This window comes from Chelonoidis abingdonii, chromosome 4 (assembly GCF_003597395.2).
Source record: "Chelonoidis abingdonii isolate Lonesome George chromosome 4, CheloAbing_2.0, whole genome shotgun sequence".
Classification (NCBI taxonomy): domain Eukaryota; kingdom Metazoa; phylum Chordata; order Testudines; family Testudinidae; genus Chelonoidis; species Chelonoidis abingdonii.
In genome coordinates this window covers 5,123,746-5,133,146 of record NC_133772.1, presented here as the reverse complement: position 1 = coordinate 5,133,146, position 9,401 = coordinate 5,123,746, and the positions used below count along the sequence as shown (strand labels likewise).

The 9,401-nt window shown below is 51.2% G+C and overlaps 1 pseudogene; it reads right to left on the bottom strand.

Annotated features, from left to right (window-relative positions):
- Positions 1–1,043: 1,043 nt before the first annotated feature.
- Positions 1,044–8,822, bottom strand: LOC142046703 (uncharacterized; annotated as a pseudogene).
- Between the last annotated feature and the right edge of the window lie 579 nt (positions 8,823–9,401).

Here is a 9,401-nt window from a genome sequence, read left to right as displayed (position 1 = left end):
GGGTGTCCTGGAGGGATGTGGGTTTGGGTGTGTCGGGGGGGGGAGGGGGCTGCCATCACGTGTGCACCTCCTCATCCTGCCACTCCCTTTTGTAGCTGGCAAGGGAGCAGAACAGCAGGGCAGCTGCCCGCTGCCCAGGGCACAGGGTTTGACCTGGGCCACCTGTTTTTTGGCGTCTGTGTCCAAGTGCTGTTTAGGGTTGGCAAGTGCCAGCTTTTTGACTGGAAAGTCTGGTCAAAATGTGGACGTGGCAGTGTCTGCTCAGTCCAAAGTCCAATGAACCTGTGCCAGTCCATGTCACCTCCTTGTCAGACTGCAGCAGCTGCCATCCCAGCCCCAAAGCAGAGGGAGCCTAGCTGGTGGTGGGAGGGGAAATGGAGACAATTCAGCAAGGGGAGGGGAAGAGGAGCAACAGGGGTGGGGCCTTGGGGGGAAGAGACAGACAAGGGAGCAGGGCCTGAGTGAAGAGGGAAAGAAGAGGTGGAGCCTGGTGGAAGAGGCAGGGCTTAGGGGGAAGAGACAGGGCAGGGGAAGGGCTTCAGGGGTCCAGTTAGCAGCAATTAGAAAGGTGGCAACCCTACAGAAAACACTCTGATACTTCCAGAAACATGAGTGTGAGATCCCACCACATGGGGGACATCATCTTTAAGAACATGCCCACCCTGCCCCTGCTGGTATGACCTCATACTCATGGTGAGTGCAAAGTCACGCTGCATGGGGGACACTATTTTTAAGAATGCTCTGTCCCCACTGGTGTCACCTATGTGCAAGGTCACAGTACATGAAGGGTGCCATTTTTAAGAGTCACAGGGGGCAGAACATTGTTCCCCCCATCCAATACCAGACAAAATCATGTCTGGTTTTATCCCAGTAGTGAAAAGAGGACAAACTTCTCAAAAAGAGGACCATCCGGTTTAATACTGGACAAGTGGCCTCCTCACTCTTAACCCTGCCCTTCCCAACCAGGACAACACACACTATGAAAACAAGATAACTTAACACTATCATAGAATATCAGGGTTGGAAGGGACCTCAGGAGGTATCTAGTCCAACCCCCTGCTCAAAGCAGTGGAAAGGTCCCCTTTCCGCCTGAAGCTTTTGCCACAGTCAGGACACTGATAGGGTCTCTCTCCTGTGTGTGATTCTCTTATGCAGAGCAAGGTATGAGCTCTCTCTGAAGCTTTTTCCACAGTCAGTGCAGCTATAGGGTTTCTCCTCTTTGTGGGTCCGTAGGTGTTTACTGAGTGTCGACTTCCGTCCAAAGCTATTCCCACAGTCAGCACATATATAAGGTTTCTCTCCTGTGTGGCTTTTTTGATGCCTTCGGAGGTGTGAGTTCTGGCGGTAGCTTTTCCCACACTCAGCACAGCCGTAACGTTTTCCTCATCCGAGTGGGTTTTTCTGATGCAGGTCAAGGGCTGAGCTGCTGCTAAAGCTTCTTTTACTTTTACTTTGTGTGTTCAGTTGTGCTCCCACCTTGGTTCCCTGGTAGGCGATGGTGCAGTTCAATTTCTTAGAACTTCCTTCGCATACAGCAGATTCACAGTCTTTTCTCCATGCCGGGTAAGCTCGCTGCTGTACTCTCCTTCCTCGACTCTTACCAGCATCTGCCCGTTCACATCTCCGAGATGCGTCATGAGGCTCCGCTCCCACTGGCTTTTTCTGTTGGGGATGTTCATCCTTGTTCTCACTCACAATCCACTGTTAAACCCCTCTATGCATCCCTTCATTGTGGATTCTCTGATGCTCATTAAGTCTCTTTCTCAGGCCGAAGAAATTGCTGGCCGCACACTGGACACTTATGGGGTCTCTCCGACTTGTGGACTGCATAACGATGAAGAACGAGGCTTGTCTTGTGTCTGAAGCTTTTCCCGCATTCATTACATTTATAGGGTCTCTCCCCTGTGTGACTTGTCAGATGTATCTGAAAGCACTGTTGTTGAGAAAAGCTTGGCCACATTCATTACACTTGTAGGCACCCTTTCCTGCACAAGTTTGCTGACAATGCTGAACGAGAGCGAGCATTTATTGAAACTTCCCCAGGTTCAGTACTTGTGTTTGGCTCTGCCCCGTGCAGGCTGTCTGGTGGGTGCTGGTCTCTTTGGATTTCTCTAAACTTCTTTTGCTATGAGGGGATTTACTTCCACCTGGAGGGTCTTCCCAGAGCCTCTCTGTCCTGCCCTTTACGATGCTCACTGGCATCTCCCCACTCAAGGCAACAGCTTCTCCCTGAGAACATCCTTTGTGGTTCTGCTCCTGTAGATACTTTCTGGGCTTTTCCCTCCTTTCACCTACACCGTCCTAGCACCTGGTGGGAGAAAGAGAGAATCCAGGTGTGATTCATTGCCTGTGCTGGGTTGCAGGGGGGGCAGCAAAGGGATTTGTCTCTGATCAGAAAACCTGATGGACAGGAAGCAAATTTCCCTAATACTCCCCTAGAGGAATGAGGAGGGGCCAGTTCTGACTCAAAGTCCCATCTGAAACTTAAGAAAAAGGCTGGGAGAGGAAAAGGCTTCAGGGTCAGGGAGGACAAGTGGGTGCCAGGAGTGACTCCTGCCCTGAGGATAGGACACAATGGAGAGTGAGATGAGATAAGACAGAACAGGAGCAGCCCTTAGTGGGTTTGCTGATATCCCAGTTTTTTCCCTCAGGCCCAGATGGTTTCCTGATTGGTGTCCCTCATTCCTCACCAGTGCTAGTGCCTCTTGCATTCTCCCTTTCCTCAGAGCGCTGGAGATCTGGGAACCACGGCTCTTCCCCTCGCTCCATCTGGGACAGCACATCTGGTTTAGCGATCGGAAATCCTGCTCATGGGAAAGAGGTACATGCATCACAACGGGTCAAGTATTTCTCCATCACTTTAACTACAAAGAACAGCAACGAAAATCTTGGAATGAAGGGGAAAGACACAGTCCATATAGGCTTCAGTATCCCCTTTTGGCAAGCAGATCGTCTGGAGATTTAGGCCATGTCTACACTGTGGGGACTAGAGCAACTGCTCACCCAGCGAGAGGAGAGTCTCGTAATTCTCCTGCATGACATCTCTGTAGAGTTCCTTCTGCTTTTTCATCCAAAAGAGCCCATTCATCTTTCAGAGAAGTACACGGCTACCTCATCAAACGTCACTGGCATCTGAAATGATATGGATCCCCCCACTCAGCACCTGCCTGCTCTGGCCACAATCTCACCACTCAGACACAAGCTGAGCAGCAAAGGACAAAGCCCATCACTGTAAATGCAGCATTATGGGGTGGGGGGGAGGAACCCCCTTTCCCAACCTCCTCCACACAGCAAGAGATGCCAGACTCAGCCTGCCCACAAATCTCCCCATCCTTCAGAACTCAGCCCCAACGCAGGCCACTGAAGCAAGCACCGACCAGCACCAGATTTTCACAAACTCACCATAAAGCCAAACCTACAGAGCAGGCCACTATATCCTGGTCTCCTTTCATTCTCCTTAGCATAAGCAACAAACAAATAAGGTGCAGGAAGATCTAAAGAATGATAAAGATACTGTTAGAGGGACCCACACAGACACACATGCTCCTGCACCTTCACCCAGCCTCCACGTGCCAATAGACAGCCAAATGCTGTTCCAATGATTTCATACAGGCTGCCTTGGGACTCCCCTCCCTGCTTACTATCCATGCTCCCTAATCACATCACATGCGTCTCCACACACACAACTTATTACCTAGTTGCCGTGAATACTGCAGCTTCTCTCTGAGGTCACAGCTCAGTTGTGGTCCTGGGTGGTGGAGACCTCCTGTGACAGGGGCTCCATCGTCTCAGAAATCCCTTCTCTTCAGTCACACAAAGTGAGACCTGGGAAACATATATGTTGTTAGCGCTGTGTGAGGGACAAAGGTATCATCTGAGGGGCAGTGACAAGTGGCTCTCAGATTCTCTACTAAACAGAGTTATTGAAAAGCCGATGGGCCTGCTAAGCATATGACTTTATCTAGCCGGGATACCTGCACTCTCTCTGAGCACATAGCTCAGTTGTGTCCTGGTGGTGGAACCTAACCTGACTGACAGGACCCCATCACACTAAAAATCCTTGTACGGTCACCAGTAACTGAAAACTATCGTAGCAGCTGTGTGTAAATGTACATCTGGAGGCATGACAACTCAGCTTTCACTAAACATATGAAATGATGGGTCTCAAGCATTGAAAGCCCTGGTTCTCACATCATCTCCAGTCAAAACAATTGGGTCTGCACACTGGGGAATAAAGATCCCCAATTTGATTCTTCCTGACCTGCCCAACAACCTCTTCTTTCAGTGGCTTCTATGAATATTCGAACTCAGTGATGTTACCTCATGGCCTTTATTTGAGACTGATCAGCACCTAGGAAATCAATCAACATATTGCACTCCTCGCAGTGTTGGTCTTTATGCCTTTTATAAGTTATTTTATTGTGGTTTAACTAGAGTCAGGACGTCAATCATCAGTGAAGCCCATGTACAGGGCATGCAAGAGGACCGAACAAAAAGAAGCTACCCGAAGCTTCCCTTTACAACATCTCGTCTCTCAGATCAGCAAAGGATCATTTCTCCTAGGAATCACAGTAATTATATTCAATGAACCTTTCGTTAAACCTGTAACCAGATCCAGAATAACGTTTTCAAGGACCTAGAATTTGAAATAAGTATAACATAGAGCTCATTCAACTATCAGCTGTTTTCCATTTCTTTAGCTTAGAGAGATCAAAAGAGGAGGACACCTGACAACACTTTGAGTTCTTGAGGTAACTACATTCTTTTGGAAAGAAGAAGTTTAATGGGCGATGATGCCTTGGTTAGATCTCGTCTAGAAACAAAGAGACAATCGCAGAAAAAGGGAAGAAAGAACACAAAGAGAAAATTCAGTTCTGTCCGCATGCTGATCAACCCACTTCTGTAATGGGGAGAAAAATACTTGTTATGGTAAGTGTTTCAATCCTCATCCAAAATTGGAATTTTCAGTTTATTATTAGATCTCAGTTCATAACATTAACCTTCCAACCACAAAGAAAACTTAAACTCATGGATTCATCCTATAACCAACTTAAAAAGAGTGGTCTTGGTCTTCAATTTAGGAACAGATAGCCTTGTAACATTGTTGCTTGAAGTCTAGATGGGCAAAGATCGAAAACCTTTCTCCCCACCCCTACTCCTTGCTTTAAGCTGCCACATTAATAACATGAAAATGTCATTCATAGTGGTTTAACTGCGACACAGAAATTTTAGCCATGTTGTATTCATCTATATATTCCAAGTTTACCTGATGTGTGCGGAAGAATGGTATTTACAGCGGAGAACTACAATTCTTAAGTAATCTCTCTCATGGTATCCTTCTAACCCATATCATTCTGCCTGTGATCAGCACAGAAAAACCTCTATACATATATCCTCGAAGCCACTCTGACATTTAATCCTATAAATACTTAATAACTTTAGGAAAAACAATAATTTAATGCACATAAACATTCAAATCACGTCATTTAGTTTCTTTTAATTTGCAAACCAATAATAAAATATTGACAGTTTCCGTACCTTACCTTTACTGGACCCTAAACAGAACAAGCAAAAACAAGGTGTTTTTCATGTTCTCTGTCTTGTTGTTCTTTGCTTTTTCATGGTCTTGTTTTTAAGATTGCTAGTTAAGTAATCCTGCTCCTTAACATGACATTGTAGGTTGTTAATATACTTTCTACCCTTTTCACAGAAGCAGGCTTGCTAGTTAACTGGGAGGCAGTGAAAAGTGCTATTAACAAACAAACATTTCACTTTTCAAGGCAGATTTACTCAGTTAGCCCCAGCAAGCTGTGAGACAAATTAAGACCTGGATGGGGAGGTGGGTAGGGAGGTGGTGTCAGCCAGGGAGGATGGGGAGTGGGTTAGGGACCAGGGGAAGCAGCAGGGACCAGTATCAATCGGAGGGTGTTGAGCCCAATGCCAAAAGCCCTGTGGCTGGGGACCGAAGCCTGCTGCCAAGCGGCTAGGGACCAGGGCCAGAGGATGCAGCAGGGTCCAGGGGCGATGAGCACAGGGCCAGAGCCCAAAGCCCTATGGTTGGATCCTGGGGTCCCACAGCCAGAGGCCAGGGGATGGAGCCCACTGTCGTGCGGCCAGAGCTTGGGGATGGAGGAGGTGGTGGGAACAGGGTGATGGGGAGGGGGTGGTGAGCCTGAGGATGGAGCCCAAAGTCCTGTGGCTAGATTCCAAGGCCCCACAGCTGGAGTCCAGGGCTGGAGGACACTGCGAGAATCGTGGGTGTGAACCTGGGGCCAGAGCTCAAAACCCCCCAGCCAGATCTTAGACCTCCGCGGCCAGAGCCTGAGATTGGCACCCAGGAACCGAGCCTGCTACCAAGCAGCCAGAGCCCAGGGATGGAAGAGGCAGCGGGGGGCCAAGGGCAACAGGCAGGGGGAGGGGGTGATCTCAGGGCTGGCACCAGCTGCTGCGTGGCTGGGGCCAGAGCCTGAAGCCCCAAAGCCAGACCCTGGGGGATGGAGCCCCTGCCATGTGACCCAAGCCCATGGCCAGAGGAGACAGTGGGGCCAGGGATAATGCAAGGGAGCAGTGAGCCCATGACCAGTTGATGGAACATGCCACCACACGGCTGGAGCCCCAATCCCCATGTCTGGAGCCAGCTGCTTGTCACTGCAGGGTTGAAGTTCGAGCCCCACCACCCCTAGGAAGGTGGGGAACTCACACCAGCTGCCTGCTCCTCTGGCATTTCTGGCTCCAGAAGGGGGCAGGGTCCAACCCCTGGGGAGGCCTTGAGGTCGTGTCTCCCACCCACCCCAATCACTGCCCAGAAGGCTGTTGTCTCAAGAAAAGACCCTGGTGGCCCCATCTGAGAAACACTGGGGTGGCTAGGATCATTTGAGGAGCTGGGGCAGCCATGCTGGCAGAAAACCTCGTTCTGCAATGTCTCCACTCACAGGCTCTGGTGGTAAAGCTATACTGGCCAATGCTCTGTGGTGGAGACAATCGCAGTGTTTCAGTTATTAGGGCAGTTGTCCTATTTCCCTGGTCAGCAGCAGAATTAAAAATTAACAGTGTGAGGTTAATGTTCCTTATGGCCTACATGGATCAACGTCTTCCTTCCTTTTCTCGTGTTATTGCTGGATATTGTTAGACGGGCTTTTTAAAAAAGCGTAACTTTGATTTAGGAGACCTGAATCTGAGCTTTTCATTTTTCATGCTGTGATGGTTTTACAATTTATAATGATTGCACTGAACATCAGACATTGCACCTGTCAAACTATTTGGGTTGGGAGTGCGATTTCTTACCAATATAGTGATCTCATTGCTGTGGAAATTCCTGTCCGTTCCAGCTGAGGAATAAGGAGAGAGGGACACAGCTAGTCAAACAAGGAGCCCCAGGAGGGGCGATCTGTTTATTTCAACTGCAGCTGGGTTCCTGCAGTTTGGCTACATTTCCTCTCGAAGGAACTTCCTGAGTTAAGGAACTTCCTGAGTTAAAACTATCTATAGCTGACGCTGCATTTTTCCCTTCTTCCTTCCCCTATGTATAGATGACAAACTTGCCCCCCTGTTACAGCAGCTAAGTAGAATGATGTATTTCATCAGCATAGGGATACAGTGATACCAGGCCAGAGAAGCCGTATATCAGTGCAGCTTATTTCCTTTCCTATACAAGCACCTTTGTAACAAAATAATTATATCCACATGCAGGGCTGGCATGGAGTGGTGGGGGGCGGGGCACTGTATGCTTTAAATACACCGGTATTGTTAAAGCAGGACACCTTGTGTGCGCGCACAAGGCCTTTGGGGATTACCAAGGCTTTTTTAAGATGTTGTTTCTCCGGACAGTTGCTGGCTGGATTGCAGGGGCCCCGCCTGGGCTCTGGCTGCACAGATCTCCCCTCTTTGCACCCCAGAAACTGGCTGGGTGGGGAGGACCCTGCAAGGCTCAGCTGCACAGACACACACACAGCTCCCCGGGAGCTGGCTGGCTGGGGAGGACCCTGCAAGGCTCAGCTGCACAGACACACACCCAACTCCCCGGGAGCTGGCTGGGCAGGGAGAACCCAGCGGGGCTCAGGCTCTGACCCCTTGTCGCGGGCACCACTCGCTCTGCAGCCGCTGCAGGGGCAGGTTCCCTCCCCGGCTCTGCCCAGGCCCGACTCACCGCGCCGCGGGGGACAGACGCGATCTCCGGGTTTGTCCGCAGCACGACCCGGGAGTCCCGCCGCAGCCAGACCAGGCCGGGCGCCGGGAGTTTCCCAAGCCGCTGAGAACGGGAAGTCCGCGCTGTAACGTCCCCGCACCAGGCCCGGGCCGGGCCCTGGGTGGGGGGATTGGGGTAGGGCTTATTCAGGGCCCGCAGGTTTGTGTCATTGTCGGAACGGTCCAAGTCCCGCCCCACCGCCCTGCAATTGGTGCATATAACAAAATGAAGGAGGGGGCTGAGGGTTTGCGGTGTGGAGGGCTCGGCAGTGGGGCTCAGGGCTAGGGTTAGGGTGGGGGGTGAGGCTCTGGTGGGGGTGAAGGATTTGGGGTGTGGAAGAGCTAGGGCAGAGGTTGGGGCATGCGGAAGAGGCTGGGGATTAGAGGCATGGGAGGGTAAGGCAGAGGAAGGGTGAGGGTCTGGGTGCAAGAGGGGACGCTCGCTAGGGGGAGAGGATTGGGGTGGGGGTGAGGCTCTGGGTGGGAGGGATGAGGAGGTTTGGGTACAGCAGGCTGCCCTGGAGCTGGGCCAGAGAGGAGGATTCCACAGTCCCCAGCCTCTCCCCCAAAGCAGCAAGCTCCAGGGGAGGGCCCATCTCCCCCCAGCAGCACACTCACCTGGCATTGTCACTGCACATGCCTAGAGGCTGGCCCCTCTGGTCCAGGAAGCCTCTCCCCTGTGATCGTGTCACCGGGGGGGGGGGGGGGGCTGCATCACGTGTGCACCTCCTCATCGCCACTCCTTTTGTAGCTGCAAGGGAGCAGAACAGCAGGGCAAGCTGCCGCGCTGCCCAGGCACAGGGTTTGACCTGGCACCTGTTTTTTGGCGTCTGTGTCCAAGTGCTGTTTAGGGTTGCAAGTGCCAGCTTTGACTGGAAAGTCTGGTCAAAATGTGGACGTGGCAGTGTCTGCTCATCCAAAGTCCAATGAACGTGTGCAAGTCCATGCACCTCTTGTCAGATGAAGCAGCTGCCATCCCAGCCCCAAAGCAGAGGGAGCCTAGCTGGTGGTGGGAGGGGAAATGGAGACAATCAGCAAGGGGAGGGGAAGAGGAGCACACGGGGTGCCTGGGGTTTATTAGTGCTAAGACTAGGGACTTAGGAGCGGAAGGGGCCTGGTGAAGGAGGGGAACAGGCAAAGGTGTGGCCTTAGTGAGGAGAAGAGAAGCGCGAGCGGCATTTTATGAGGCGAGAAGAGGGAACAGAGAAGAAAAGGAG